Source organism: Lygodium microphyllum, chromosome 8 (genome assembly GCF_053477565.2).
Source record: "Lygodium microphyllum isolate KBCC chromosome 8, Lygodium_microphyllum_v1.1.10, whole genome shotgun sequence".
NCBI classification, from domain to species: Eukaryota; Viridiplantae; Streptophyta; class Polypodiopsida; order Schizaeales; family Lygodiaceae; genus Lygodium; species Lygodium microphyllum.
The window spans coordinates 129,907,483-129,913,544 of NC_141142.1; the positions used below are offsets into that span (position 1 = coordinate 129,907,483).

At 40.8% G+C, this 6,062-nt stretch overlaps 1 non-coding gene across 1 annotated transcript; it reads left to right on the forward strand.

Annotated features, from left to right (window-relative positions):
* The first annotated feature begins 567 nt into the window (after nucleotides 1-567).
* TRNAE-CUC (transfer RNA glutamic acid (anticodon CUC)) lies at nucleotides 568-640 on the forward strand. The gene has a single exon. It is a non-coding gene; the product is annotated as a tRNA-Glu (tRNA).
* Nucleotides 641-6,062: the final 5,422 nt, after the last annotated feature.

The following is a 6,062-nucleotide window of genomic DNA, read 5'->3' on the forward strand; positions in this document are numbered from 1 at the left end:
CCTGGCCATGGCAAGGATGCTAGTGCTACTCTTGATGTGAAGGAGGCTCTAGCGACATTGAGAGTCTCTGACGAGTTGCTTTTGCTTTTGTGGATGGAGAGCGTACCCATATAACCGGTCCCAGCTTGTTATGTGTGCTTTTCATCTTACATTAGTTATTAATATGCACCCGTCTTGTGGGAAACATCGTTGTCTTGTTCGAGGAAACTCTGATTGGATTAAGTTGCGAAAACTTACGATATCAGGGTGTTTCTAAAGAGAGGACAGCGCGAGGGGACTCTCTCTCAGAGGAGAGGAGGCTGTTGCTTCTAGCACATCCACAATGTGCTGGAATTCTTGGTTAGTGCTCTCTGTACATGACGGACGTCCCGTCCACTGACACTGGGTGGGGTAGGACACTTCTGGTAGTCTCAAAGGGCCCTACCTGTAGCAGTTCTTGAATCAGAGCCTGTGAGACAGAGAGAGCGAGAAGCTGAGAAAGTTTCCATTTCGACGGTGGAAGAGATTTGTTAGTTTCTGGCTTGCTGTAGGAAACAGATGCGTTATGTCAGACTCGCTTCCCATCTCTCCGTTGTAGTCTAGTTGGTTAGGATACTCGGCTCTCACCCGAGCGACCCGGGTTCAAGTCCCGGCAACGGAACCGGCGCCCTCGCTCCCGAGTCCGACGGAAGACTGCCTCTTTTAAGGCCGCCCCGCCGCCTCTCCATTCCTTCTCTTGATTTGTTATACGTATTATCCCATAGCATCCACCTCGTTGGCACGTCTCCCGATGAATACATCTCTTGATGCAAACCACCTCCCCTTAAGTAGTGAATATATCTCTTGGCTTAATGCGTAACCAAAGAGCCCCTTCTTCTCTGATTCATATACAAGAGATGTCCCCCTTCTTCTCTCTTTCATATACAAGAGATGCCCAGGAGTAATCCCATTTTTGAATTGTTTGTACTCTTTCTTGCTCATCAAGATTGTTAGTTCCTTTAAAGTGCCCATGTCAAGAGAGACACCCCACATATTTGTTTCTCATCCTCAAAGAATGGTTCTTTTAAAGTGACACATTTCCATGTAGGCTCTAGAGGAAGGCTAAATACTCTCGTATAATCATAAGCCTGCCGGAGTTACTTGACCAAAATACTAGACAAAATGGGAGAAGCAAAAATCAGTAATTTTATCTATCCACAACATTATGGAAGAATCCAATGTCATTACCAGCTGTAGTTGTGCTTCTCTCTCTCTCTCTCTCTCTCTCTCTCTCTCTCTCTCTCTGTGTGTGTGCCCGAGCCATAAAGTATGTACGGCATGATTTATGATATTTGAGGAGAAGGAGAAGAAAACAAGAGTATTACTTTTTGGTACGAATAATGAAAAGGGCCAGAATCTCCAAAAGGAAAAATGAAAAAGAAAGTTTCTATGTTCTGTGACGCCCTACGTAGCTCTTTCGATGATCTTTTGTAAAGTGTCATCGTTTCTCATAGTAGAAACATCCATTCCTATTGTCATTTTCCTTACTTCATCTACCTTGATCTTTGGATCCCTTGCCTCATTCACCTCCTCTTTCACTACATGTGGTTGAAAAGGAAACATTTTCATGGCATTCACTCAAATAGCCTATTGCAAAAGAACCTCCAAATTATGATTGCCCTTTGTGTCCACTTTGATCCAAGTACAAGGACCGTGCACAATTATTACATTCTTCTATATCATGGAGAGCCCCATGTCCAGAGCTAGTGTATAGGGCCAATGTCAAGCACCGTGTCATGCTGGGTAGAGTTTGCACCACATTCTAGGAGCCCAGATGTTTGCTGTGTGTCACATCTACTAGACTGATTTGGTCTAAGAAAACATCCCATTTTTCCCTTATGATCCAAGTGGTAGTCTCACCAATAGTGCCTATATATATAAGCCACTACAAATATAGATATCAGTTCATTTTGTAGCGTTTTGACTTGGGGTTCAAAAGCTATGAGTGAGCCACATGGTATCAAATCATATTCTAGCCTCACTATTGACATTGTGGTTATGAGGATCTAAATGGATCCACAAACCAGACTATGACATAAGGACTAGACATGACAAGGAAGGAATGGGCGGATTTTGTGCCTTAGGGTAGGCAGGATCTAGAAAGGCCTTAGCTACTAGGATTTTCCATTTTCCTAGCATAGTGTGCCATTTCTTTTCCTATCGATTCGCGGGTTTCTATATGGCACCAGGACAATGTATAAATGGCTTTGTTCTTCATGCAAAGGTTGGGGTTGGTGTGGAGGTTTTAGATTTGGTAACTTGAGGTTGGGGATATGTGTATCATATCACAGACTTGGCATTGACAACACGGAGGTCCAATTAGTCGACACATTATGTTTCATGGTCATCTGAGACCCATGGCATGATATTTAGCATAGGCCCATTGTTAGGGTAGCTTGAGATTTTTTTCCTCCCATTGTGAATCCTTCTCTATTCTTTCACAGACAACCTCTATTATTTCTCAGACACATTATTTTTTCCTCCCATTGCGCATCCTTCTCTATTCTTTCACAGACAACCTCTATTATTTCTCAGACACATTATTTTTTCCTCCCATTGCGCATCCTTCTCTATTCTTTCTCAAAGTAAGCAACTTTGCAATCCAATAAGTTTGAATTGTTTTTGTAGGCTATAGATCCATAGTTGCACATTGAATTAGGAAACCTCTAGAACACAAAACTAAGCCAATGGGTCTTAGAAAAGATTGATAGGATGCCAAGGATACTATGTCTACATTGATTAAGAGATAGATGTGGTAAACCAAATTGCAGAATGGGTCTATTACTCCTATGACTTCTCTTATTTCTACTTCCGTGGCTACTCCATTGCCTAAGCCTCTGTCTAGGCCACAACCTTTAGTATATGCTCTTGGATTTGGGAAAAGGGATGTCATTGATAATATGGTGAAGAATATGGAGGATTTTTAAATAAATTTGGCTAAGTGGGAAGGTTTTGGGAGCGCAGGTCCTTCACAGGCTTCACCTAGGAATAATTTAATAAATTTGTGCAGAGATGCATATGGTGTGATAGCCCTAAGCACGAGCACATAGACTATGAAACATTCAAGGATGTTATACAAAAAAATATGATTTTCTAGCAAGATGGAAAGATTTGCATAAAATTTTCTCTAAGGGTGGAATGAAGAAGACTTTTGAGGATATGATTGTTCAAACATATTATGTAGCCATAGGAGATGCTTCAAATTATGTGATTTAGATTGAGAAGAAACCTGAGTGTAAATCAAAGTTATGGACTTTTGCTTTACAAATTGCAAATAAGGGAAAATTGTAGCAAGTAGATTTATTTAGTGTAGGGAAGAGCATCAGAACAAAGATAGGGTGGGACTCTCCAATTGATCAATACTGAGTTTATATTTAGCAAAGAACCAAGGCATAGAAGTAATCGTTGAAGAGAAGAGGTCCTAGGATAGTGTGCCATTTCTTTTCCTATCAATTAGCGGGTTTCTATATGGCACCATGACAATGTATAAATGGGTTTGTTCTTCATGCAAAGGTTGGGGTTGGTGTGGAGCTTTTAGGTTTGGTAACTTGAGGTTGGGGATATGTGTATCATATCACAGACTTGGCATTGACAACACGAAGGTCCAATTAGTCAACACATTATGTTTCATGGTTATCTGAGACCCATGGCATGATATTTAGCATAGGCCCATTGCTAGGGTAGCTTGAGATTTTTTTCCTCCCATTGTAAATCCTTCTCTATTCTTTCACAGACAACCTCTATTATTTCTCAGACACATTATTTTTTCCTCCCATTGCACATCCTTCTCTATTCTTTCTCAAAGTAAGCAACTTTGCAATCCAATAAGTTTGAATTGTTTTTGTAGGCTATAGATCCATAGTTGCACATTGAATTAGGAAACTTCTTGAACACAAAACTAAGCCAATGGGTCTTAGAAAAGATTGATAGGATGCCAAGGATACTATGTCTACATTGATTAAGAGATAGATGTGGAAAACCAAATTGCAGAATGGGTCTATTACTCCTATGACTTCTCTTATTTCTACTTCCGTGGCTACTCCATTGCCTAAGCCTCTGTCCAAAATGCATATTAAATTAATAAACATTTATGAGTTTAGAGTGTGCACTCGTAATAAATTAAGGTTAGGACTTATTTCTAACCAATTAATTTATTTATGTAGTTGAAGACTGCTAGGTATTCACTTTTGTCGGTTTAATTGTATTATTTTACTAACGATTGTGAATGCTTCAGTTGATGTGTAGAGATAGCAGCAGTGGCGGAGGAAAGCATTGGAAGATAGCGAGTATTCGATTTATGGATTATATTTTGATGGGCGCATACCTTAGGCATGGCGCCTATATTTTATCACGCCTATTTATTAAGGCTTCGGATATTTATTATTATTTTGTATGCGCATGGGCGCACGATTATGTTATTTCTATTTGGACATTGTATTGGGCGTGCCAGACTCTTTGGGCACCGTCCATTAGCTTTATTCCTATTTTGTGTTAAAGCAAACTCAAAAGCTAAAAGCTTGCTATTTTGTAATTTGGGCTATTATTTGAGCTTGAAGATGAATAATACATAAAAATACATGCTTTGTGGAGTGCTCACACAAGGCATGGGGGGGAGATTGCACCCAATGGGTCTCTTGCTCTTGTCGTTCATGCTTTTTACCTTGTAATTTGTGCAAAAAGTAGAGTTCTATTGTTCTTAGGGACCTTCTGGCATTCACTATGCGAGCGTACAGCATCTGATCTGCGCACCAGTGGTATCAGAGCGAAGCTGAGATCAAGAGCTCCCAATCGCTACCCATCTCGTGCGAAGGCGAAGCTCCTGAAACGATCGAGCTCTACGGTCAATCTCGCCACGAACGGTCGATACAGGCAGATTTCTGGCGATCAAGAACCCCTGTTTCCATCATCGGATCGCGAAGGACCGGTCTGTAGAGACGGAGGACCACTCCTACATCTTCACATACAAATCGTCAAAAACCAGAGATAAGTTTCATGACTATAAGCTTAAAAGCTTTTAAAAAATCAAAAACTATAAAGCTTAGTATTAAGCTTTAAAAAGCTTAATACTCAAAATTTCAATTCGGGCGGTGTCAGTATGCACTCGACGTCTTCAAACGCGACGCCAACATGCCGCGATACCTCAAAATCAGATTGGGCTTAGTAAGCCATAAGTCACATTACTAAGCTAAGTCATAAGCCACACAGGTCACACACAATCAATCAGATTCAGCAAGTCTATCAAGTTGAAGTTTTGCAAGTTCCGTAAAGCAACCAAGTTCTGCAAGTCAACAAACTCTGCAAGTCACATTAGTCTGGTACTCTGCAAGTCAGACAAGTCAACTGGAGTCAAAACTGACTTCTGTCCAAAACTCATAGAAGGGCTGTTCCTGCACAGAAACTTTGAACTGCAAAGTTGTTCATTGGAAGGTACTCTACCCATACGCAGGTTTGTTGAAGCATTTTCAGCATAGGAAGAAGGATAAAACGCAGATTTTTCGAAGATTGTGAAAGCCACACCCAAAAATACATAAGCCTTGTATTCCCGAACTTGAGCTACGCTCATCCCGCTAACTTGATTTTGAGTGAGAAAGGTCTTTTGAGTTTTGCAGGATGACGGAACCACATATGGATGATCTTATGGGCGAAGGCGACCTACCTGAGCCTACGATGGAGCAAAAGCTGGATTTAATTATGATGCAATTGGATGAAGAACGAAGGGCTAGGCAAGCATTGCAAGTTCAATTAGCAAATTTACAAAGATCGTCTACCGACAAAGAAGAACCTCAATCCGAAGATCTTATCCGACGTACCATCGACGCAACTCTCGAAGCTCAAACCATCTGCAAGGAATCAAAGATAAGTAAAAGAAGTTTCAAATTCCGTACTTTCAATGGCATACGAGAAGGAAAAACTGTTCTTGCATTCATTAGTCAGTTTGACGACTACTTTCATGAGGAAACCTATGCAGAAAAAGATAAAATCAAGTGTGTCACTAATCATTTAGTGGACAGAGCATCTCTTTGGTGGACTGTTGTACGCAAGAG